This window comes from Coturnix japonica, chromosome 10 (genome assembly GCF_054131305.1).
Source record: "Coturnix japonica strain WE chromosome 10, WE-NBRP24, whole genome shotgun sequence".
Lineage (NCBI taxonomy): Eukaryota > Metazoa > Chordata > Aves > Galliformes > Phasianidae > Coturnix > Coturnix japonica.
The window spans coordinates 457,958-483,662 of NC_140672.1; the positions used below are offsets into that span (position 1 = coordinate 457,958).

The following is a 25,705-nucleotide window of genomic DNA, read 5'->3' on the forward strand; positions in this document are numbered from 1 at the left end:
TACCCTTGCAGATCTGAAACAGCTTCCCTGATGGCCTTCTGAATACTTGGCAAAAGCCATTAATTTGGAGCAAGGATGGCAGTTGTTCTCATAAGAGAGCCAAAAAGACTGTTCTGCTGCTTTGGTTTATTGGATGACTGAGCTAATTCATTACTTGTATAGGAATCTTATTTTTTTACTGCTGGATGGTCACCCATTCAGGATTGTAAATCTAATTAATTTGAAAACGAGATTTTTCGAGAGGGTGTTTCTGTTTTGGTTTAAATACAGGAGATAATTAGCTAGGAAAAACTTTTTTGCTTTGGGCTGTACTTTTTGGCAGTTCTGTTGTTAAGCTACAGGCAGTATATTAGGTCCAAGAATACGGTGATTAAAAATGAATTCCTTACTGCTTGGAGGGTATCAGCAGCTTCGCTTGTGTTTGTTAGGAGAGGGCATCTGTCTCTCTGCCTTATTAGATGAGGAGAAAGCAAATATAAACACAAGAAAGAGCCGATCCAGCCCCCCACATTGCTTTCCCTTTGCCAAAAGCCACTGTACTGGCTGTTCCTGTGGGCTGCTGCAGCTGTGAATACATCTGCTGTGACTGTGCCTCTCACCACGGGGGTTGTCCCCATAGGTTTCCTCTAAAATGGCACTGTCTCAACACAAATATTGACGAGTGCCATCTTACTGTGCTGTGTTTCATCCACATGAGGCACCCCCAAAGGAATGGCATGTGCAGAGGTGCTGATCAGTACATTTACCCTTTGTATGTGTGGATAATGACCAGCAGAGATCAGCTGATGTAGTGGAAAAAGGAGAGTCCTACCAACCTTAACTATGAGCTGCAGATAAGTGGACATCATCTACTCTTCTTCTGGAATTAGCACCAGATTTACACTGTTAAGATAATGGATTTTATTATTCTTATTATTTGCTTTCCATCACTTTAATGCGGGTTCCTTAGTCTGAAATATGCTGGAAGCCATAACACATCACTAAAAGAGCTCATGTGCAGAGGAACGTCCACAGTGCCAGCATGCAAAAGGCGCTGCCAAGGTGCAGGGCTGGGGTAAGGAGAAGTTGATTTGCAGTACGGTTCCAAGAAAAGCAAGAAAACATATGGGAAGGAGAAGCATTCAGAAGGTGCTTCTGAGGCTGAAGATCTGGATGAAGACAAGAAAATCTGTGTTCAGTTCCTGATGTTGGCATGAGCTGGCTGTGTGAACGTGGGCAGCTTGTTAATTTTATGCCTTGAATGAACGCTGGGATTCTTTGTACCTGGTGTCTGTCACTAGATCCTAGGGCAATGATAATAGACTTCAGTGAGTGAAGCAGCCACCACAAGTACTACTTTGCTACAGACATCCTAATGTACACCGATAGCAAACAGACAGGTTGATATTTTAAGTAATATTGGCTACAATTTCTTAAAAGGTGTTTGGGTGTCTGGATTACATTCCGTGGATGTTAACTGGGAAATGGAGACAGAGGAAGAAGAGGGGCTGAAATTCATTCATGTGATTCTTAGCACTTCTGCAGCTATTGGTGCCTGGCAGCATGGAGGTGGAATTGGGTCTTCTAGAATCTCTTATACATGAAAGTTAACATTTTTCCAAGAGAACAACTGTGGGATGGTTATAGTTTCCTCTGCTCAGTATTGATTAAAGCCTCTTCATGTTTATTTTTGAAAGAATCACACGGCGTTTACTCGGCGCTAAATATAATCACAATGACTCAAAGAGAATGCTGGGGTCCAGATTCTGGAAGATGAATCAGTGAGACACTCCAAGCTCTATTAAATCCCACTTGAGATTCTCAAAGTTGCCAACAAATGTAAACAACAGAAATTGAGAGAACGTGTTGTTTTGGTTGTATTTTTAGTGTTGTATTTTTATGCTGCTGATTCTTGCAGAGAACCTCATGGTTGGTTGTGTGGTGTGCCGTGCTTCACATAATGTGAAGGAGCAGCAGTGCAAGCACCCAACTTCAGATCCATATAACTCTTCCTCCTTTTGGAATGAGAAAAGATCTCATAATGAAGGTCATGTTTTGCAGATGGAAGACTGCAAGGCATCATTGAAGCAACAAAAGTCATGGCTATGTGGGCCTGAATTTTGTGTTTATTGCCTACCTGCAGATATTTACAGATTCTGATCCTTGTTTCTTACTAAGGTGTTTTCCTACAGCCCCGATATTCATGAAATGCCCTTATGTTCCATTAGTTCCAGTGGATTCCTTCAGTTTGATTGAATCAGGTTCCTGCTCTTCCAAGACTGAGAACAAGAAATTTTGTGTCAAATCTCAAGTGAGAACAGTGGAAATTCCCACTCTTTCCCTTGCGTATGAGAACTTGTATTGACTCGAGGTTTGAAGTCAGAAATTTTAATCAACTAGAGTGCATTTTCAAGTCTGATAAATCTCAGCAGACCATTTAATCTGTATAGCTTAGAGCATGTGCCAGAGAGCGCAGCCAGCTGCGAAATATACGACTTTCCGTAAAGTTTCAGGATTCCTGCACGTTTGTTTGGGATGAGCCTCTTTCTAAGAGGTCAAATTGCTGCTTCATGGGAGAGGCTGAAACTGACCACGACCTTAAATTACAGCTTAATTTGTCATCCCAATTTAGATGACACGAGGGTGCTGCTATAAATGAGAAACGGGCTTTTTGACTGGTGCTGCTATTTTTGTTAGGTGTACATGCGTGTGCAGATGTACTTGTGCTCCATTACACCCCATTTCTAACTTCTTCAAGTTGCCCTTCTAGTCATTTTCACGACCTTCTGAAGCGCTGAACTGAATATCACTTATGGGCAGAAGCCAAAGGCCGGGGATGTGACTCCGTAATTCGCTTCAGTAATCTTTGGGCTGAGTTTAATAACAGAGTTTATTTGTATCTGCAGACCTGACTTTTTTTTGGCAATCCACTTGTTCCCGCTGCTGCTTACATGCAAGAACAGATTGACCACCCCCAGGTACCTTGGAAGTGATGCTGGTGGAGCTGGCTGGGTTATTCTATATTTACAGAGCTTGGAGCTGTGGATGAGAGCACAAATTGGCACCCAGTGCCTGTGACAATAGCCCTGCCATGGAAGACACGTAGCAGGAGCCGACCAGCTTGGGCTGCTCACCATGTTGCAGTCCCAGTGGCAGTCAGATTTCTTGCTAGCACTTGTGTGGGGATGATAGTTCTAGAAGCAAAGGTTTATCTGGCTGAAGTGCTTTTGCTACAGAGTATGCATTTCTGTGTTTCTATTTGAGACACTGAGTTACTGTGTATCCTGAGTTGCATTGGAATAGCCCTTGCTCAACATCCTCATGAAGAGCAGCACTCAGAGCCAGGCTCTCAACTTGCAAATAAGGTTGGGACGTGTTGTCTTCATTTCTATTGACTTGGAAGTCTGAGATTGCAAAAGCCTCAAGTTCTGTCCCCGTAGCTCCCAAGATTTCTATTAACAACAATAAAAGATAACCTTGGCAAGCCACTGCAGTTGTCACTCGCTTTTTCCTTTGGCTCTGCGAGGACAAGTATTGCTTGTACCCTGGAGGCAACCAGCAGTGCTAAATTCTATCCAACTGTGACTGTTGCTTTATTACCATGAGGATGCAGGACTGAGCAGACAGTGCAGACGGAGATATTTCAAACTCCTCTCCTACCTTCAGTTTGGGAAATTGCATTTTGCCATGTAGTTTTTAATCTGTCGGTATAGACCATACAAAATGACAAGGGAGCATGATTTAATTTTATGATAGCACTGCATTAGATGTCCATTTTATGTTCCTGTAAAAGAGGGATTTGAAGTAGTGTCGTGCTTTGCTCTTCCTTCTACATTTTGAGATTCTTGTTTCTTGAGGTCTGGCAGTAAAATCCTAAGAATATTTTCATATCTTTACTGTTGTCTCTTGGTGCTTGGTTATCCATCTAGAGTCCTATTCGGAAACCATTTACTGTGCAGCAGCCTCATGTGATGGGGAACAGGATGGAGTGGGGGCCACTCTGGGTGGTTCATGGAGTTGCATCTCTTGCACAAGTGGGTCCTGGTTGGCTGCTGACCTGTGTTACGTGATTTATACAGCTACAACATCAGTGCAAGAAAGCAGAGTTTTATTGCGGAAGGACAGGGAAACACTGAGCTTTGGTAGTGGGTCCTCAGAGATAGAATTTAAAGCAGTGACAAATATGTGGCAGTTTTGTGTGATCAGCATGCTGTCTGCTGTATTGAATCATGGAAATGAAATAAAACCCAAGGTGAGCATCCATTTAGGAGTTCCTAAAGGGTTTCTTGAGAAGAGGCCAAATTCAATATGTCTTCAGGTGCCTTAAAGTTCATGCAGAGAAAACACACTCTACTGCCAAAATTTATTAGAAAGGGTTATTATGGGAACTCTGAGGACATTTGCATAGAAGGCACTTGCTTTCATCATTTTGGTTCTTAATTACCGAAGTGATGGAAGTCAACAAGATTCTCACGTGGATAAGCAGAGAGAAACCCAGAAACAAGATGAGCAGGTTTGGTTCTAAAAATGTATAAGGTTTTGAAGGATGAAAAAATAAATACGTGGTGGAGATGGATCACCAAGATGATAATCTGTTTTTAACAGAGCTATAAGATAGCCATGGTATCACTTTTAGAGTCAGTGTGGATAACACACCTGAATTTCTTATTCTGTTAGGTTTCCATTTCTAAGGTGTGTGATGATCTGAAGTCAGCAAATGCTTTGTGGTTAATGTGAAATACTTTCTCCTTTTACTTTATTTTTCTCTGCAGGATAAAGCCATGGCTTTATTCCAGCACAGATGTGTACTATTTTAGGGTTAGCCTATTCCTGCCCTTTCCATCCCACACACAGAAAACACATTGAATTCTTCCGCAACTTTGCATCTTCAGTATTGCACCCAATACTTTTCAGATAACACTGTGTTCTCACAAGCAGATGAAGCTGAAGATTTGAACAAATGGGAAGCAAGAGGGCACAATTATTTCAAAGAACTTTCTTATTAGCATTATAAATTACAGATTGGATATCTGCAGCCTGCCTGATGTTTTCAATGCTTGCCAAAATCAGAAGGGCTTCGGATTATTTAATTGTGAATTGAGCCTGATTTCCAGTTTAGTAGCAGCTCCAAATAGAGAATTTATGACTCTTATTCTCCTGTATCTCTGTTACAGTGCTGAGGGTTGGTTGGTAAAAGTCAGCTGTCATAGAATCATAGAATATCCTGAGTTGGAAGGGACCCATAGGGATCATGAAGTCCAACTCAGCTGCTCAACACTGAGCAATGCTGAACAAGCTGCTCATGGGGTGTGTTCACTGACCTTCCCAGCACAAACCTGAGCATCCCTATTTAAACTTATTAAAAGCAGGACGAATGGTGGCAGATGGCTCAGAAGTGGCATCCTGAAAGACAGACAGGTTGCTAGAAGGTGCACATAGAGACTCAGAGATCCAATGTTAGGATCTGGGTCTCTTCTGCACGAAGGTGCAGTAAAATTCTTTGGGCAAGGCTCACCTTGCTTGGGTCATACGTGAGCAGAAGGATATCCAGAAGGAAATCTGAAAGGCACTTTGATTTGCCCAGGTATTAATGTGTATAACTGAAAAATATTTGTCTCCCTGGATTTAAAAAATGTGTTGTAATACCTCTGTGCCACAGGATGGAGTTACAGACTTAACTTTAGATTTTCTTGCCTTCCAGCCAAACTATTAATGTTGTTTTTATGTGCTTTCTTCATACTTTGTACTTGCAACAGATGTGTTCGTCTAAATTGGAGAAGATTCTTCCCAATTGCAAAGGGCAGAACGAGGTTATTCCTGGCACAAATCCTTCTAGCTTTGCATGTTGCGGGTACAAGTTGTACATGGTACTTATGTCACTGTTCTACATGCTTTAATCTGTTATGATTAGGGATGTATGGACAACAGAGCAAATAGAAACAGGAAGAACAGCACAAAACCTTGGGGAAGCTGGAATAAAGACTCTTCTACCACCTTGCCCATATCTCCATTAGAAACATACTATCTTCCTCCCCACACCCCAGCCTTTAATATCTTCATCTACCTTAAAGTGAGCTGTCTACTTCCTCCTCTGTGCCTTCATTTGGTTTGTACATAATTATAACCCTAATCCACTTTGGGCTTTTCCTTCCTCCATGTGGCATCCAAAGGAAATTCCACTTGGAAACCTTCAGACTGTGGATCTGGCAGCATTAATAATTATTATCAATGCCATCCTGGCAGTTTTCTGCCTATCAGTCAAGACAGAAGAGTACTTTCTCTTGGAAACTTTGGAAGTGTCCTAGAAGTTTCCATTGTCACACACAGAACTGCTTCAGAAGAGGTGGTAGGTGCTTTGGGAAAGCCTGCACAGCTGCCTTCACATTGAATGATGTAAGCTGTCTTGTTTCTCATTTCTCAACCACTTCTCAAACGTAATTGAAATCTGACGTTTGCCAAAAAGCTCATTTTCAGCTTGAAACACTTTAAGTCTAGAAGCATGGTTCAGGTTCTAGTAAATGCACTCAATTAAAAGCTAATAAAAACCTTGTTCAGTGTTTTTATAATTTTTGAAAGACTTCTTTTCATCAGCAAAGGATTAATTTGAAAATTAACTGCGTATTCATGAGACGTGTAAATTTGGAAGGGAAAAGGTAATTACGGCTTTCAAGCTTTGCTTTCTCCTCTTGAGATCTTTTTTCTTTTCCCTTCATGTTATCCATAAAACATTAAGCTAAATCCTGGATGCTGTGCCCTTTGCTGGAGAGTTAACATGGAAATCTTGACTATGAAAGTCTTCAGATTTCTGTGGTGGTTTACCTGCAGACAGCTGAGCAAAGCAGCAAACTTCAATCAGCTTCTGCTCTAGAACAGCTGGGGATTCCGCATATGGGTTTGGAAACTGCCACTGATTTGAAAAACCAATTCAACTGTAGAGATGTGAGTGAAACAATGATTTGTGTTCAGTGTCCTGGCAGAACCAGGTTCTCGATCCATTGTACCATCATCTATGAAACTACTTTCTGATTTCTCCTGGTTCATAAGCTGCTCCCAGAATGAATTTTTTATATCTTCTTGTTTGCAAAGGCTCAACCAGCTTTAGGGATGCTTTCCAAGCCATGTGTTCTTCTCTCAAGCTGTGCTGTCAGCTTGTCTGTTCCCACCTGCCATGCTGTCCCACCTTGCATCTGCAAATACTATGAGAATAGTACAGACATCTCAGCTCATTTTCAGAACTACTTTTGGCTGTGTACCATCTCCACAGCATTATTGTTATCCAGAAACCTTCAGTTGCTAGTATTCCTATGCTGTGTAAAAAATGATGAAATTATTGCATTGTGAAGACATTAGGAATGAGAGCATAACCCCTCCATAAATAACGTGATTACATAGATATTACTGCTTGGATATGGTATTGTTTCTAAGCAACACATACCCAGAGATATTTAAAACTTTAAATGATGTTGAAAGATACTCTTGAGAAAATCAATGACTACTGTGATGGGTATTTGAAGAACCAAGGAGATTTACTGGGTTTTAGGGGAGGACAATGCAGGTATGGTCACCTGCTAAAGAGCTTCTAATATACACTGCCAAGAGAAACTCATCCAGCATTCTGTGTACTAAGCCTGTAACTTCTGCTTGTTATGGGTAGGCTGGGTGTATTTTTAACAGGTGCTTTCTTCAGAGTGTGAAAACAGCGACAAATTCATGGCATCCCTCAGGATTTGTTCACTAGGTCAGCGCTGCAAAAACAAAATTGCTTGGCTTTCTTTGGGTTTTGCCTAACTTTGTCTCAACGTGCTTCCCTCCCATTTAGCAAGATGGGTAAAGAACTCCCTTCCTTCTGTAGGCACTTCTGGATTATCATATGCTAATAATGGACTATATCCTCTTCCTCCAGGAGATGACTATAAAGCTGTCAACAATCATTTGGGTTTATAGCAATAGCAATTATACTAGATTTTTTTGATTAAATGCTAAATGTTACATGAGTAATATAGAGTCATAAATTACCCTTAGATTCAGAATTACGCTCGCTATATATTTAACTCATATTTGGGATCATGAGGCATTTAAAACTGAATTGCCTTTGCTCTAGGTATGCAAAGAGGTTGCTATTAGTATGACAGAATGGCTTCCCTGTCCTATTATAGATTGCTCACATTGATGCGGAGTAACTGCTGAAGTGAATGCCTTTAAAGCAATTAAAAATGTGCTGAGTCTGAGATAATGTGGAAAAGAAGACTTTTACACATATGGGTAGAGTACCATGAGAGATCTATAAGTAGTGTGCAGCCAAAGTTTGTGCTGTATAAATGGTCCTGATTCCGCCAGAGGTCTTTGCCTGTGGATATTTTTGCCTCAATTTACTGCTATCAGCTGTCAGAAGCCCTCCAAGCAGGGAGTTGCAAAGATAGCAGTTTTATGCTGGTTTTCAATTGTGGTACTAATAACTAACACCAGGGGCTAATTCTTTACATGAAACCTTTCAAGGACACTCAGATTTTGGACAGGAATTGGAACGTGCTTCATGAATAGGAGTTTTGCAGCATGGTGTGGTGATGTCAGCATGAGACAGACTCCAAAGGCAAAGTTTAGTTATTGCTGATCAGTGCTCAGTCATATTCAAGATAATCAAAGGGTATAACCAGAAATAACATGTTTAAGTTTAAGCAGGTTTCAAAGAAACATAAGCAGATGCTTGGTTTTAAATGGAATGCTTAAAAGCTGCTCTAAAAGGGTTTTTTTCTTTGTTAGGCTGGGACGTGGAAATGGAGATCTCTTCAAATTAAAGGCTCTTAATAACAGAGGAAAAACCAATTCCAGTAAAATCCATGCAGAAATGAATGAATGAATGTAGCAGTGTTTTTGAGAACCCCTCTGTCACGTGTGCTCATTCTATGGAATATACATATGTTCATTCTATAGAACATACATCTGTAGAATATACATATATGCGGAACAAACACAAAGGGAATGTGTAGTGGTGATATGACACATTAATGTGGTCATACGCTGCTTAGACTGCAGCAGACTAGCAAGGATAGTGGACTAGCAAGATAGACATAAGAGGATTTAGTGTTAAAAGCAGCTTGGTGGTTTTTTCTTTCCTCTGTTGAGGCTGTACTGAAATGCTTAGTGCATATTAACCGTTTGTCTGAATAACCTGAAGAGAGCGATAAAATTCCTGTCACTGGATTTACTTAAAATTAGTCTGGACAAAAAGTTCTGCTTAATCTCCTGAGCAATAATTTTGTCACGGGGCATGTCGGGTAAAGCTGAGGATGTGTCTAAATTCTGTCAGAATGATGGAGGTGGGAGGAAATTTCCATGTGTTGACAAAGCTCCTTGGGATGGATGAAATCTTAAAGCACATCGAGAGATGCTCATGTGAAGATGCAAAGGAGATCAGCTATTTAGGACAGAGCAACAAGTCCCAAAAGCACCAAGTTCCTCAGGCTTCCCAATGAGGATTTCCTGTAGTAGAAGTGCTCACAGTGCAATGGGGAAGAACTGCCTCCCCAGAGAACCAGCTGAACAGGTGGTGAACTTGTGCTTGGTTGGGCTTGACAGCAGTTGTATGAGATCCCCCAGTGAAAAATAAATACAATCCATGCCTTGAGTCAAACTGTCAACCGGTGCAATTTGGTGTAGCCACGTTCCAAGTCAGTTGAAACTGTTGAGCTAAGAATCTGGCTCTTTATCTTATTAGCAGATGGAGAGTTAGGAACGCATCCATTTCTACCAGGCACTTGTCTTTGTCGATCCAGCTTCATCCTGGAAAGCCCGGGACAGCAGGAAGGTGCAATACCAAAAACAACACGGCTTTATTAACAGCTAGCAGTTTCTCTGTATCATTTCAATTATGCTCCCAGGTAATGAGTTCAATATACTTTTGTTATGTGACTATAAAGCTGCCTATGGGATGACAAGAATATATGATACGATGTTACAGTCTTCTCATAACATTCTGGGGTAATTAGGACATAAAATTGAACTGAAACTTTAAAACACATTTCAACTCTGTTCCATATATATTACTCTTCAGCGGGCAAGGATAGTAATTTAATATTGACTTTTGGCGGTGAGATTACCATATAATCTAAATGCTAATAACAATTAAAGCGCGGTGTGATGATTAAAGTGTCTCCTGGAATATTGAAAATCCAGGTAATAAATGGTTGAAGGGATGTATAAGCCAGAATTTAGGGATCTGTTCTGAAGGTCTGTGCTGAGAAGTAGGCTGGGCTGAAGGAGAGTTTCCACCACAGGCTGTGTGCTCCTTTCAGCCTGAACCATGAAACAAACAGGTTTTAATGCATTTTTGTTCCAGGCTTTGTCATATGGAAACTAGATCTTTGAAGCTCCATTTTGCACCTTTTTTCTTTCTCCTCCCTTTTCTATAAGCAATATTTTGCCTTAGGGGAGGTTCAAGTCATGCTTCCTTCACAAACGAGGAGGAATATTTCCTTTTGAACATTAGCTCTTCTTAATGAAATACGCACTTTGGGGTTCTCTAGGAGGCAGCAGCTACAGCCTGGTGAAGGAGCCATCTCTGAAGATAAATGATGTCTCCTATCTCTTAAATGGCTACAGAACAGTGGAGGGGAGGAGAAAAGGCATCTCGCCATCCTGCTTTCTTTCTTCTCCATCTTTGTAAGGCCGTACAATAAACTGAGTGCCTGCATCTAGACCAAGCATCAGAAAGGCATCTCTGAAGGCAAAGAATAATAGAATGAAAGAGATGGGTCATTTCCATTACTTAGCTTTGCTGTAGCTGGTTGAATAGGGACAGAAATGCCATGTTGGTGTGTCCTGGGGATTAAAGGCATTGAGTTGTCTGTGAAATACACTTTAAGGAAAAGGGAGAAATAAACCCAGCATTTGGCTATTTGAACAAAATGCAAATATAATGGAAAAGACTTTTGTGTCTTGTGGTGTATTTGTGAGCTGGGATTTACAGTGCACATAGATTATTCTTGATGAAAACATTTTGACTGCTTTTTGTCAAAGCTCTTCTGTGCTATAAGTGCTTCTCTTCATCGTAATGGATTTTCCTGATAGATATCCCTGCTCGAACCATCTTAACCAAAATGATTCCAAGCTTTATTTCCTTAGAATTTAAGAATGTGTATTTTATGGTAATACTTTTACTGTGGATGTTGAGTAGTACCCAGAGGGCTGAAGCATTTGTTATTGTTAATAATACATGTTTAATAGAACTGCTTTCTTCTGGAGGTTGCAAAGAACTTGATTAATTCTGCAAATGGGGATTATTCTGTCTGATAATGAAATGTCCTTATCTCGTGGGTGAGGAGGGGAGTAGGATGGGACATAACAGTTCAGGAGAAAATACGGAATAGTTCATTTGTTTGTAAGTTTGCAAACACAGGAGGAGCTTAAAAACCCCCATTGTGATTTGTTGCACTTTGGTAAAACCTGATTTTTAGCATAGCCAAACCAATGAACTGAATAAAAGATTACGACCTAAATCCATAAATACGTTTACGTGCTCAGTGCATGTCGGTGGTTTATTTTGAGAGTCAGGGCCATAACCTTTTGGTCAGGAAATTGTTAAGGTTGATGTCTTATTACCGAAACTTTAAAGAGGAATTCTGCTAATAGGGAAATAATATTTTTATCACTCTGCTGTCAGAAAGGTGTACTGCATGACATTGCCCAGCCTGAGGGTAGGGCACAGAGCTCATGTTTAGCCTCAGAACACTGATGTTTGATAGGGCGCTGACTTTGTCTTTGTGCTTATCTGTGAATACATCTTGGGTAAGATTGACATAAAGAATCATAATCTTTGAGTCTCCTGGCAAGGAGGTTTTGTAAGACAGATCGGAGAACTTTGCTGCTTTGTATTTCTGTGAGCTGCAGACATTTTAGCAGTAGCAACATGAACTACTAGTAGGAAACAGCCCCCAGAAACCCCTCACCATAATAGCAAAGAACTGACTGAGTCTGTAACGTGAAAGTTTGTCCCTGTTCCTACAGTGAGCAATGGAATGGACATGGAGCACGTGGGTGAGGTTCTAATTGTTGGCCTCGTGGCTGTTTGTCTCAATGAGTGCATATGGTAGAAATTTGACTCGGGATCACCTACATCAGGTCCTAATGGGCCAAGTTTACCTGATTACCGCAGCGTGTATCAGACTAACATAGTTTTAAGGCCAAGAAATGTTTATCTTGTTTGTCAAACGCTGTTGCTGTTCATTACTGTAATTTTTTTGTCTGCTTCACGTCACAGCAGCTAATTGAAAAATAAACTTTGCTTAATTTAAGGTTAACAAATCTGAATTTCTCTAAGTGAAATTCAACTAGGAACTAATTCAGGCTCACTAAATTGAATCTGACAATTGCATCCGTTTACCTTATTATGCGTATTAATTTGCTTTGCATTATATTCCCTTTCATAGGCTGAACTTGACTCGCTTGCCATTATTTTCCTTTCTAAGGCTGTTTCTAATATTTTACTTTCTAATTAGCTCTTCATTTTTCCTTTAGCTTAAGCCTGTGGCACAACGAGAGTCTTAATAAGGGGTAACGGAATAGATTTTTCAGCTGCTTAAGTTTGGAAAAGTCCAAAGTTTAAAGCACCAGCAATTCTACCTGTTCTTAAGTTCTTAGTTTTAATTGACTTTAAGAGCCTCCTCCTGACACTCAGGACTCTGATCGTAGGGACACGTGCATGTGAGCAGATTTATTTATGCATAACCTCACAGCTGGACGCAAAATCAAGCTGGTGAGTGACAGAAGCAAGAAAGACAGTCCTGAATCCCGGCTGAGTGCACTTTATTACAGGCTCGAACAATTCAATATACAGAACAAAGCAATATTTTAAAACATTCTGAAGAGCAGTGGAGACTTTGTACTAAAAATAACAAAGGCTTTCCCACTTAGCTGCTCCAGCTGAGGACTATTGTTTGTTCTCTGAGATAATTAGCAGCCGTCCTCAGAGCTTTCTGAGTGGCTTTGTACACATAACTGACAGTTTAAAAACACAGAAGAAACACAGCGAGGCTGCTTAGAATACAGCACAAAATATAGGATTAATGAGTCATCTCCCAGGCTGATGGACAAGTAAGAAAAAGCCTTGAAGAAAAAGAAAAGCCTCTCATTCAGTAATACATCTCATCCTTCGTTTGCAGTTTGTTTACCCTCAGACCATCATTCTCCTCTGTAAGATTCCCTGTCATTATAATTCAAACGCTGAATCTTTCTAGCAGGAGCCCAGCACTTCAAAGCTGAGACCTCTCTTTTTTGGGAGCAGGAGAGTAATTTACCCCTTCCAAGGAGAAAAGTGAGATATCTAAAACCGAGGCACACGCTGACAGATCGAATGCTCTGATTAACGCTGATTAGAAATAGAAACGCAGCACAGAGAAATGAGTTCCGAGCTTTTATTTTTAGTTTTGAATTACGTCGTTTCTGTGCTTTATTAAAAATAGCAGCTCGCCATCTGTTATTACTGTTATTACTGATACGCTGTTAATCTGAGTGTGATTTGTACGAGCAAAGCAGATCCACCAATATTCACACCTTGGAATGGTCACGTCCTTAAGCTCCTTTAGTTTGCTGCTTTACTTCTTGACATCTACCAGCTGCATTCCTCTTTTTCTCTGAGAAGAAAGCAAAAGCCCCAAACATGCAGTGCCTCATTTGCACAATGAAATCAGTGTTTAAAGTTTGGATTATGGACAGGGAGGTCATAGAATAACCAAGGTTGGAAAAAGCCTTAAGGTTGTGCTGTCAAATCGTCCACCTATCAGCAATATTTCCCACTGAAGATCCGGTGTTAGGATAAATCTCAGCATCGTACAGGAACTCAACGCGTGGGTCTGGGATGGAAAGGAACACACAAGTTATGTCCCTGTGGTTTCAATTTGTATCATAAATTCACTGCTTTCTAAAGAAGTCGTTGAAGGCCATCATTTCAAAGGTGCATCTCTCGGTGTGGAGCAAACATGATAAATCAGATTGTTTCCTATTACAGATTTTGTCCATCACACCTCTTGTAAAGATTTTCTTTATCTACTGGATGTGCTTTTATGACAGTCTCTCAGTATTTAATATGACTTCAGTCTCTGTTATTGGCATCTGCATATGAAATACAGACGAATGTCTCTGCGGCAGAGGAGTATATGACCTCAGGATGTGCTGTATGATTACAAATGATATGGAATTTGTCTTCTGAATAAACTTTTATGACCACATGTAAGGAGGATTTAAAAGTGGTGGTGCTGTACTCAGGGCTGTTTAGAGCTGAAGAACTCATTCCCTGCTAAACACCAGCAAGAAAAATCCAGAATTTCCCACAAGGAACATAGGAAGTATTATCTTTTCCTGTTTAATTTGTAACAGTACTTACAGCAATAGTCACTCTAACCTTACTTTGATTGTATATTTATGTTTTAATATTGCATGCCTCTTGCATCAACTGAAGGCTCATCGTTCCCCATGTACTCTCACTTGAACCTGTGTTGAAATTGTCACTTCCACACAAGAAAAACTCAGTTTATTCAAACTTTTAGAGACTTTAAGAAATGTGAGAGGATTTCATTTTAATAATACTGAATGAAAATGAAACATGGCTGGTCATTTTCTATTCTGATAAGGAACACTGCAGAAATTTTTACCAAGTTGACCATTGCGGAGCTTTTTAATTTGCCCAAAGCACGTTTTCAGACGTAGATCACTTCCATTTGCAGTGCTATACCATCCTTTAAATAATACAAGAATGCCAAGGAAATAATTCAGCAATACTGCCTGACACCCCAGCTCTAATTGCTAAAGAATGCAGTCTTTGTAAGAAACTGGTGATGAATGTGGAGTTCTATAGTTACTCCATATTCCTTGTGACATTTATGGATGTCACTTTCCTTCCCATTCACCATTTTAATTCCCTTCCGTAGTTACTCCTGCAAAAATAGAAACTGCAGTGACTGAATTGCAACCTCAGTGTGACAGAGCACTCTGAAGTTCTTTATTCCCATCCCCTTTTTTGCTTATGCACTATTGTTCAAAGCATCAGTGAGCCCTGATAGTTGTGTTTCCTCTCAAGTGACAGAGCTTTGAGACAGGGCTGGTTTTGGCTGCACTGTGTTCCAATGAGGCTGAATGATCCCCTCATGGAGGTCAGCCTGCTGTGTCTCCTGGGATCCTGCCCACTGTGGCATTTCTGTGTTACAGCTATTAACTCCTGCTGAATTATGGAGGGACTTCATTACCACCGAAATAGCCATTCCCATGTATAGCCTTTCATAACCCCTGGCTTGACAGTGGAGATAGAACAGTTTTCACTGTGGCAGCATGAACCCAACCAAGCAGCCTGAAAGTCTCTTGCAAAGGGTTTTAATGTGGGGAAACAAGCAATTCTGAGTTTGCAAACATTGTGCCATAGATGTGGAACACCTTATGTAGATTTTGTCCCCCCTGTTGACCAATTCCAGGCGTTTCCAAGAAAACTGGGGATTTACATGTAAAGTCTACAAGCCAAGGTAGAGTTCCTGGGGCAGTGACTGGGGAGCTGAGGGAAAAGGTTATTGTCTGTGCACAGAGATGGACTTAGAGATGAAAAGAGGAAAGTCTCCCAGACCAGGCTTATAGCCTAAGTGAAAGCTAAGTGTACATAGGAGGGGGGTTCTTTGGATTAATTCCTAATGGAGTCCAAGCTGAATATCCCCTATTGTTTGTTTGCTTATTACTGTATTGCCTGCTGATTCCAACCCAGATCTCCAAGATAGATGCTGTACAAACATACTCTGAATGACAGCTCCTGTTGTGCTGCACTTGTCTAACTAGAACTATAAAGCATAGAAGGAGAAAAGGTCCTCAAAGAGAACAGCTTCCCTCACTAGCACACTGGTCAGTAACAAAGCCCAGCGGATGGTGCTCACTGCAGCGACTCACCTACAGCCAATACTCCTCAGTCTTTTTCTCCCTTTGCTCCTGTTCCATCCAGAGAATTGAGAAACAGGAGGTATTAAATGGCAGTGGCAAAACACAGCATAAACAAAGCATCTACTTGGCAGCATATGGAAATTACCATGGCTCCTGTCTATATTATAGACCCAAAAGCAAAAGAATGTAGCTCGATCTTTTAATAGAAGCTTCCTTCTCTTCTGATCAACAAATATGGGGATTTGGGAATGTCTGAGCTCTGTAATCTGGGCATTCCCCTTGCACATGTCATTACTTTGGTCTGAGATGAGGCCCAACTCAACCTCTCTCTTCTATGCCTCTGAGTCTCTATTTTCTGTTTTCTTTCTTAGCAATGAATGCTGTTTAGTGGCTGGCAAAGAGCTTCTCAGGCAATATGCAATTCAAATTGGTAGGGGCCGGTGTCAAACTGTATTAAATTTCAGCATGAATTTACTACACTGAAGCTCGCTGCCCTTTGTGTTGTTGCTTAAATAAAGTGAATAATCTTAACTCACGTAAGACCTCATCGGTTTGGAAACAGACAGAAGAGTCGCGATGTTCTGAATTAAAAACAAGATCAAACTAGTTGTTCAAGTTCAGAAAAGCTACATCATCTTTTTTTTTCTTCCAAGAGCCGTGAATGTCTGAAGAGGGTAGATTTCATTTAAAAATGAGGCTGGGGAGAAGAATTTCTCACCAGAGTTTGAATTTCTTGCAAACATGTCATTCCTCTGCTTATTTATCATCTACCGTTCATAAATGTCAAGTGTAATAACAAAAGGTTTTAATAAACCTGTCAGAATTGTTTCATGTCTGACTGAGTGAAAAGGTTACGTGTAATAATAAAAACAAGACCTAAAACAATACAAAATTCAGCTACAGAAGGAGCCCCGGTCTTTCCATCTCTCCTGAGAGCTCAGTGCTTCACTGTTGTGTTGTTCAGGAAAACAAATTCTCTTGTAACATGCATTAAAAGCTACATAGATGTGCATGTAGCACCTAGTGGGGGGGAAAAAAAGAAGCAGTTTAGAGTAGTCATTTCAGTACTGATGACTCAATTTGGGGAGCTGATGACAAGCTCCCTTTCTGAGATGTGTCAGATAACAAGAAATATCCCGGCCCCTTTGTGCTCTCAGAAATGGTTACGCTTTTATTTCTTTATTTATGTATTTACTTATTTAAGGTAACAAGGGTGAGAATGCCTTTTTGGGCCCGGTTCAGCAAAGTCAAGTGTTTGCTTTGCCGCTTGACTTTAACTGGTTACGTGCAATTTGTTGCTATTTATTAAAAGCACAGAGTACATCTTATCACTGAGCGAGCTGCTGTCCTCCCACGCTTTCACCAAAGCATTTAATTCTCCTTTCCATCTGCCTGCAAAATCATTCCATTACAATTGCTTGGGAAAGAAGTAATTGGTTTCAAATGTTCCTGGTTGACCAATTTATATTTGAATACTCAGTTGGGGACCCTGTGTTCTCAATGGAGTGCTTGAATGTTACCTGTGTTACTGATGGTTCCCTGAACACTCATCTTAAAGATTTCCTTCTTGCCACGCTACTATTTTTGCTTGACCTTGCACAGGCATATTCATAAGAGGATGTTGTTGTGAAGATGTTCTTAACTGAATGACTGTGATAATATATACAGGCTGCCCAGCTCAGCTCAGACATCAGGTGGTATAATTACTGCTCTTGTCCACTTCACTGCTATTTAATGTTTTATTCCCAGAAGCATAAAACGGGAATGGGACACAGTGCACTACGTTCTGCACTGTGTTCCACTCCTTAGAGAAATAAATTTGTGCTTATCTGGGGCAGTTGGTCTGTTTCATGTAGAAGTGCGGTATCTACAATACAGAGTGCAAATCTGAAGTCATCAACACGTCAAAGACGACTTCTCTCACCTCTGCTGTTTCATATGCATGTGTTCAAATACTATTTGCTACAGAATGAGGGAAAAAAGTGGGGTTTTGTTTAACTGAACAAGAGAAAATGGCTGTTCTAAAGTGAAACTACTGATTTCTATTGCATTATTCTCTAATTATTAAGCAGTTCCAAATAAGCTTCTTTTTTTCCAATGCCCTTGTGAAAAATGAAGCCTGATTTTCCAAGTAGTGGCAATTGATGTATTGTTATCTATTTTTTCTCCTTCCTGTTTAACATTGGTTATTCCTTTCCTCCTGTTTAACATTGGTTTTTCATGTTTGATCAAATATTCACGAGGAACTCAGGTTATTCTACTTAGCAATCTAGTGATCAGCAATGGCCTTCTGGGACAGCTGGAGTCAAACATGTCATGCATAGCAGCAGTGAGCTGATAACTTCCCAATGATGGGATTCATGAAATATGTAAAGAGTGAAATGCTTTAGGTCAGGTGTGCGCTGACATTAACGAGTTCCTGGTCTCTGAAATCAGAAGAATGATCATAGCACTAATCAAAGACAACAAACACCTTCATGTAGGCTGCTGAGTCTCTACAATAGATGCCTCTGCTTCTCATGTCGATGTTTTGATTCTTTAGTACAACCATTGGTGCGATGCCAATTGGTTAAATGAAGTTCATAGCTGCTCATTCAGTATCTCTGGAAGACTTTCATCCGCTGATACTTCCCGGATACTGTTGTTACTCCTGCTGTGTGCTACATTAGAACACGATGGACAAGATACGTTCAGGCTGGAAAAGAACACTTGATGGTGGAGGGGCTGGACAGTAATGCTATTGCTGAATTATTATTGCTGAAATTTGTTTCCATGGATTTGTGACTGGAAAAGAATTTTCTAGACAAGAAGATGCCATAGTTACTGCCCTCATAGTCTGACATCAAACATGCAAGGCCCTATTGTATATTGAACTAATCTTGATTGAGAAAGTACTCAAAGAAAAACACTTATATAATGTAATTACTTCTGTTTGACCCTAGAGTTATGAAGCTCACTGGCTTCATCCTTGTTTAATTTAGTTGTGGCAAAGTGAAATTGCAAAGGTCAGATTCCCATTTTTTATCAAGGCTATTATTCTGGTAGAGATGCTTACTGACTCTTTGCAACGTTGGAATGGAATAAAGGAGTTTCAGCAGAATTGTACTTTAAAGCTCGAGTGATGCATGTTTCTATTACACATTGCAATCAAGGTATACTTATTTTATTAGCAATAAAGGATATACACAAGCAGTTGGTGAGTGGAAAACTGGAAGCAGAGATTTTAGAGACAGAACTGTCCACCATTTTATACTCGTACCTGATGTGCAAAAACCTTTTTGGATTATTTAAATCCCTTGAAATTAATTGTTTGTCATCATAAGTATTGTCAGATGTGTGCACAGTAACAGCTAATGTTTCCCAAAGTTTAGAATTGAGGTTATAAATATGAATCATTCTTGCTGTGGTTTAATTCCAATTCATGCCCCTTGTTGTAACTGACCCAGAGGTTAATAATGCTGTTAGTTATGTAAATGCCAGAACTTGGGACATTCAGTCTCAGTTATTTTTAAAATGTGGGTGTTCAATCACGTCATTAAATAGAAATTACAGTGACTCGAGGGAAAATTGGTTTTATCATCAATAGAAACAGTGCAGTTAAAATATACTTTCAAAATTTCCATGAATCTTTAATCTTTTACCTTCTTTTGACCTCCTAGGAAAACTGATGAGGGAATGCTGTAGCAATGCTGTAGCAGCTGATAATTTAAGAGAATGCCTTTATTTTCTATGGAGCCTACGAGTGACGGTAGTCAGAATAGATGGCTCTGTGGTTAAGATCAATAGATATTTTCTTCTAGTGCTGATTTAGCTTTATGACTGCAATGGAAAGCAATTAAGTCAGGCCTGGGGAACATGTCAGTATGAACACACATGCTTACAGAGGTGGCAGTTAAACGACCTGTTTCTTTATAACACATTTCTTTATAAAGGATGTAGAGATGCTGAGAACTGGGGAAGGTAACAAGTTCTTTTATCTCTTCGAGTTGCACAGGTGTGATAAGTGGAAACTTGCTGTTGTCTTGTTATCTTACTATACTGCTTTAGAACCTGTGGATCTTGTTAGTAGCTATTACTAATGATAAATATTTATTTCTGCTTTTAAAAGGAACTCTGCCACTGCTTTCTCCAAAATGTCCTTGAGTAGATTTTTAGTATGACTTTAATCAAATGTCATTTTAACTCTAGTCCTATTCTGCAAATCTCTGGTGAAATTCTATTAATTTTCAATTAAACTTCAAGTAAACCAATTAGCATTTTCATTTCTACACAGCAACAAAGGAAGAATTGGTAATGAGTCTATCCTGTTGTCCACAGAGGAATAAATGGTCTGGATAGATTTTTCCAGCGTATCCTTCTGTGAAACTTTGTCAAGTATATTACCTTTATCATTTTATCTCCTCTTTAGGCACCAAATTGGATTTATTGTGGCGTACAAAACTATATTCAGCCACTTCTTCCCCTAAGTTGTATTTCAGTATTCTTTCCATCGTTGTTGTAAATACGTGTGTGTATATATATATATATATACTTATATTTTTATATATATATATGTTTTCTTCTTTAATATTATACAAGTGTGATTTTAGAAATCAAAACCGTGTCTAGCTGAGGCAGGCACTGTGAAACGCTTCTTGTCCTGAACAGATTCAGGACCTCAATTTGACAGAGGGCAGAAGAAGGAATTTTATCTTTTCATTCTAAATACATGAATCGAAGTGTTTGAATTACCACAGCTGGAAACAGGCTCAGACCCAGAACTTTCCTGTCTCCCTCCTCTATTTCATCTCTCTTCTGCTTTCTCTTATTGCTGCCTCCTCCTCACACAGACGTGATCCCTGCCCTCAAAAGCTTCATTATAAAGAATAGTGGTCCCTGAGAGGGAATCCTGGAGTTCTTCCAGGGTGGGCATGGTGTCATAAACTTTCATTATTATTTCAAGCTTGCAGCTGTCTGTAGTGGTCTGACTCTCCTTTAATGTTCTGCTAATCTAATCACTGGGTGCTGCAGTCTCATACCCTCACTTGTACCAGCTCTGGTGCTCCTCTGACCCTGCACAGAGCTGTTGCAGGTCAGTAAGCTGGCAGAAAGCTAATTGCTTTTTTTAGGTTGGGTTAGGTTTTTTTTGTGCAAGGTTAGCTGGATGAAATAGATCCACTTAAGCTGCTGTGGAACTGCATCTCAAGCCACTGTCATAGCCAAGCATCCCTATCTCCAGATAAATCCCTGTTTAGGATCTCCTGACTGTTTTCCAAAGCATTCATGAGATTGAAAGGGGAGAAAGAATAACATTTAGTACATTTTGCAAGAGCACCTCTGCTGCACTTCCATTTCTTTGATTTGGGAATGAAAATGTACTGGTTGCACTTGTTAGATTTTGCATCAACTGCCTGTCGGTGTGCCTAACCTGTGACCAAGCCAAAGAATGGATAAAGGGTTAAATGGCCAGGTTTGGACCTTTGGAAAGTCTGTATATGGAGCTTGTGGTAGTGTGGGGTCTCCTTGGCCGTGGTGATGGCTGGATGCTGCTTGCACTTGGTTGAGCTGGCTGGTATTTGGTGAAGAAATAGCTTGATATTAGAGCTTCTACTTGTGCAGCCTTCATCTGGTTTTGCTCCCACCTCTGAGAAACAGTTGGTGGCAGCACCTGAACAGGAGAGAGCAAAAGCAAACCTGCAGGCAGCGTTTCCTGGCCTCCTCTCTAAAACCTGAAACAACAGCATTCTTGCTGAAAATCTTACAAACACTGACTTACACCAGGAGATGCTGGTGTAAATGGGGCCCAAGACTGTACAGTCACTAAAGCTGAAATAGGGAGTTTTAGAACTATCATTTAGGGATTCCTTTTGCTAAAGTAATATATTAGTTGTATATATACGTAATACATATAGTTATGTATATTATAGTTGCATATATGTATAAAAATAGTACATACACATATATAATATATATTAGTTCTTAAAGTACTTTACTAATCCCCATTGCTAAACAAACTAACTTATATCACTCCATACCAGAATCAGTAATTAAAATTTATGCTGGTTGGTAATAAATGAAGAGAAATCATCTGACTTGAGCCAGTTTTGGCCTCTCACTGTAGTCTAGGATTCAAACATGGAAAGGAAACAGTGCCAAAGACCCAGGGGAGATTTCATTGTTTGCAGGTGTGAAGATAAAGTTCTCAAAAGCTCCTAAGCAAATCTCAGCGGGATGCTCAGGTTGTTAAAGACACTCAACTCTTTAAAATTTTATTTGTTGAAGCTATCAAGAAAGAAAATAGTCATAAACAGCAAAATGTTTCTGTTTCAGAAGCCCTGAATGTGTTTTGTTGAGCCAATCTTGCTGGTGGGACTAGAAGGAATGAGTGGTGTTTTACAGACACATTTGTCCTTCTCATTACAGCTGCTGCAGACCAGCATGCTGATTAAAAATGGCTGTAACTTCCATGTAGAAACAGAAGGAATTCTTGGACAATAAATAAAGCAAAGTATGTGTGTTTGGGCAAGAAGGGATTTTTACAATACTGTTAAGGCAATAAGGGAAAGGAGAAAATTCAGGGTTCCTGTTAATATTCATTAGAACGTAGTGAGAGGGAAAATGAGCAAAGATTTATTGCAGCCAAAGGATTAGGCAGGTTACCAGAGAAAGTAAAGCTGCTGGTTGGCCAGCCCTGAAGGTTGAAAAGCAAAACTTAAGGGCAATGAAAACACTTGGTTGCATCTTTCTGATGTCCAAGTCAGCAGGACTCACCAAAATGGAAGGCAGTACGTGGCAACAACACGTGCAGTCTTGTGTTGCAGAGATGTGACTGTCTGCTAATCAAGAGTTGCTGTGTATTCCACCTACTGTAAGTGAAAATACTTCTGCTCAGCACCTCTGCCCTCGGGCAGGCATCCAAATGACATGCAAGTGGGCAACATGACAATTAGTGAGCTATTCTAGGCAGGTAATACATGCTGAGCATGAGAAAATCGAATCCACCTCTCTGAGTCTACGTGGGTCTTTGTGATGACTTTTTCCTTGTGGTGTTATTTGAGTTTTAAGATACCTACCAGATGACTTAAAAATGTCTTTATACTATTAACAAAACTATTAAGAAATGTGTTGAGGCAAAAGGTAGAACACGTTCAATCAAAGGTTGGGGTTTAGAGGTTCTTCTTCATTTTGTTTTACTTTTGCCCATAAAACTGGGTTCAGTCTCAGCATGTGATTCATGAGTTACACTGCTGCAACTGGGAACAGCATCCTCTGTAAAGAAATAACTTCTATGCAAATCATTGTTGCAACAAAAAGGGCAGATTATTAACGCTACCAGTAACAGAATTGACCTTACATTTGACAGAAAGCCATTCCAAATTAGTATTAAATTGCATTTCTTTGTATGATACAGGCTAAACCTGAAAGAAGTTAGTTTAGTTTTTGTTTCATTTTGTTTCTTAATTCTGGAATCCTAAGAACAGAAGGTGCTCTTTCATAAAAGCCAAAGGAATTTCTTGCAAGTCTTCATCTGTATATTCTTCTGTTATTTTAACAATGACATAACATATAGTGTTGTGTTGCATAATACAGAGAGAGGCTGTTATGTGGGAAAATCCCAAGGCTTTATTCTTACTTTCAGATGTAATATTCCAGGGGTTTGAAAGTAAGAGAAATATTTAACTATTAAGTAAATAATTATGTCTTGGTGTATTTGACTGGTATCCCAGAGATTTTGACTATCTTGTTCTTATCTTATTTATTAGAGTGAATTTGGTGCAGGATGCTGCTGTTTGGATACAATACCTTATGCTTTAGACTACCTCTGTAGTGAATTACTTAAAATTGATGGCCCTTTGCAGACTTAACAGCAGTGCTGTGACCTCTGGTATTTGGAGCTATCGGTAATAATAATAATTTGGGAGACACTCTGTGGTCCTCAATGGAAGTGAATGTGTAATTAGATATTTGAATTAATTACGTTGTGCTTGAGCTAACAGAGGTGCCAAAGGGCTAAAATTCCCCAGGGACTCGTGACAAGTTGGTAGCAGAGCTTAAAATAAAACACAAATGTATTTCCTTCTCTGCCTTTCCTTTGCCACCAGGCAAAACTCATAATTGCTCTTATTTTATTTTATTTCTCAAGGAGGGGCCATATGTTCCAAAATACAGGCTAGGCAAAATGCCAAGCATGGAAAGAAAAGCAGCTTTGTGTTACTTGTGTTTGCTTTACATCGTCCTCAGTGTTTTTCTGTCTGCTTCCCACAGGGATGCTCTGCCGTGGAAGATGCACCGTGTGGTCAAAGAGCTGAAGAGTCTCCATAGAGCCCCATTTGTGAATTCTGCGCCGAAGGTAAGTCATGTTAACACACTGCTGTAAATCAATTTAATTTATGTAATCGAGGCGACAAATTAGAGAAAACAACCTAGTGACAAACTATTGTAATTATAGAAAATCATCCAATGAACTAATTGAAGTCACAATCTATCAACAGAATTTATACATTTAAACACCCCGCTACATGCAGTAATTATACGTGGTAAGGCTGGTGAAATGCTGTTTTCTCCTTTACAAGGGGAAAGATGAGGGGAAGACTGAACTCTCAGTGCTCATGTTTGGGATGTTACGCAAAGGGAGGTTTGCATCATGCTGCTGCTGCTGCTGTAGGCAGAAGCCCTTTGCTTTGAGCATTGGGTGAGGTCTTAGATCCCCTAGTGATCTCCTTGTATTTGTTGTGTGTGCTCCAGGAACAATTAGTGACGTGAGTTTTAGGAGCTGATAAGTGTGTCTTTTGTTGATGTCGGTGTTTGCCCCAGGACATGCTTGCAATATTAATTCCTGAGCAGTGATAATTATGGCTAACTGACCAATTTTAATAATGAGTTGTTATCAGTGATCACAATTATTGATCATTTTCAGGAAATATTTACTTGCATTCATGCCAACTTAATGCTCACCCCTTGCACAAGGAAAAATGAGTGGGAACAGACGAAGCATGACTTCTGTGAATATCCCAACCTTCTAACACAGCCCTGATAACTGGGATGCCATAGATTAAGCTTTCACCTTTATGCTTGTGCCCTACTCTATAACTAGACCCTCCAAGCACATTGAGTCCATTTGCACAATAAACAGTGTTAATGATTTAAATAAGGGTGAAAAAATGGATGGAAGAACAACACTACTTCCTCCCATAGGAACGCTAGGGAAGAAACACCCCTTGCTGCAAAGCTAATAGAAGCTGTAACTCTAGTAATTCTCCATGTTAAAGCTTTGCAGGAAGCTGACAGTATAAACAGAAGAGAGGTGGAAAATGCTTGTGGGAACTTGTTCAGGTTCCCGGCAGGTAGATATTTTATTATCTTTACAGCACACACCGAGACAGTATCAAAGATAATGCCAAGACACAGTCGCCATGATAAAGCATTTAGACCCATGTTCTTTGCTTGAAAAAGAGTACGGAAGAGAGAAGAGATTATGAACTTCAAAGAGCTGCCTTTAAGCTAGGAATATTTATACTTGAGCTGTCAGAAAACCGTTCTTCCGTTGTTAACACAAGAGCAATCTTCTCTTGAGCCAAGTGTCTAAATGAAAGCTCTGGTGATAGCCAGTCTTGATGCTCTTCTTTGAGTCTTGGCAATCAGACTGCTGGGATGGTACTGATGTCAAACATCATTAGTGCAGTAATTGTATGTATGCGTGCAACAGTTGTTTCAGCTGTGGCTTTGCTCTCTAGGTATGTGTGCTGCAGATAGAAACACTAACAGGTTGTTTTTAAAGACTTCAGAGAAGCTAAAGTGAGCTGAGATGGTTTGTTCCTCAGATGTTTTACATTCTCCT

General features: G+C 40.0%; 1 long non-coding RNA gene across 1 annotated transcript in view; it reads left to right on the plus strand.

The window, feature by feature from the left end:
• The window catches only part of LOC107323607 (uncharacterized), a 227,618-nt gene that overhangs the window by 65,669 nt on the left and 136,244 nt on the right, over window positions 1–25,705 (plus strand). The window contains exon 2 of the long non-coding RNA XR_014932347.1: window positions 24,133–24,217. This is a non-coding gene — a long non-coding RNA (uncharacterized LOC107323607). The remainder of the gene's footprint in view (window positions 1–24,132; window positions 24,218–25,705) is intronic.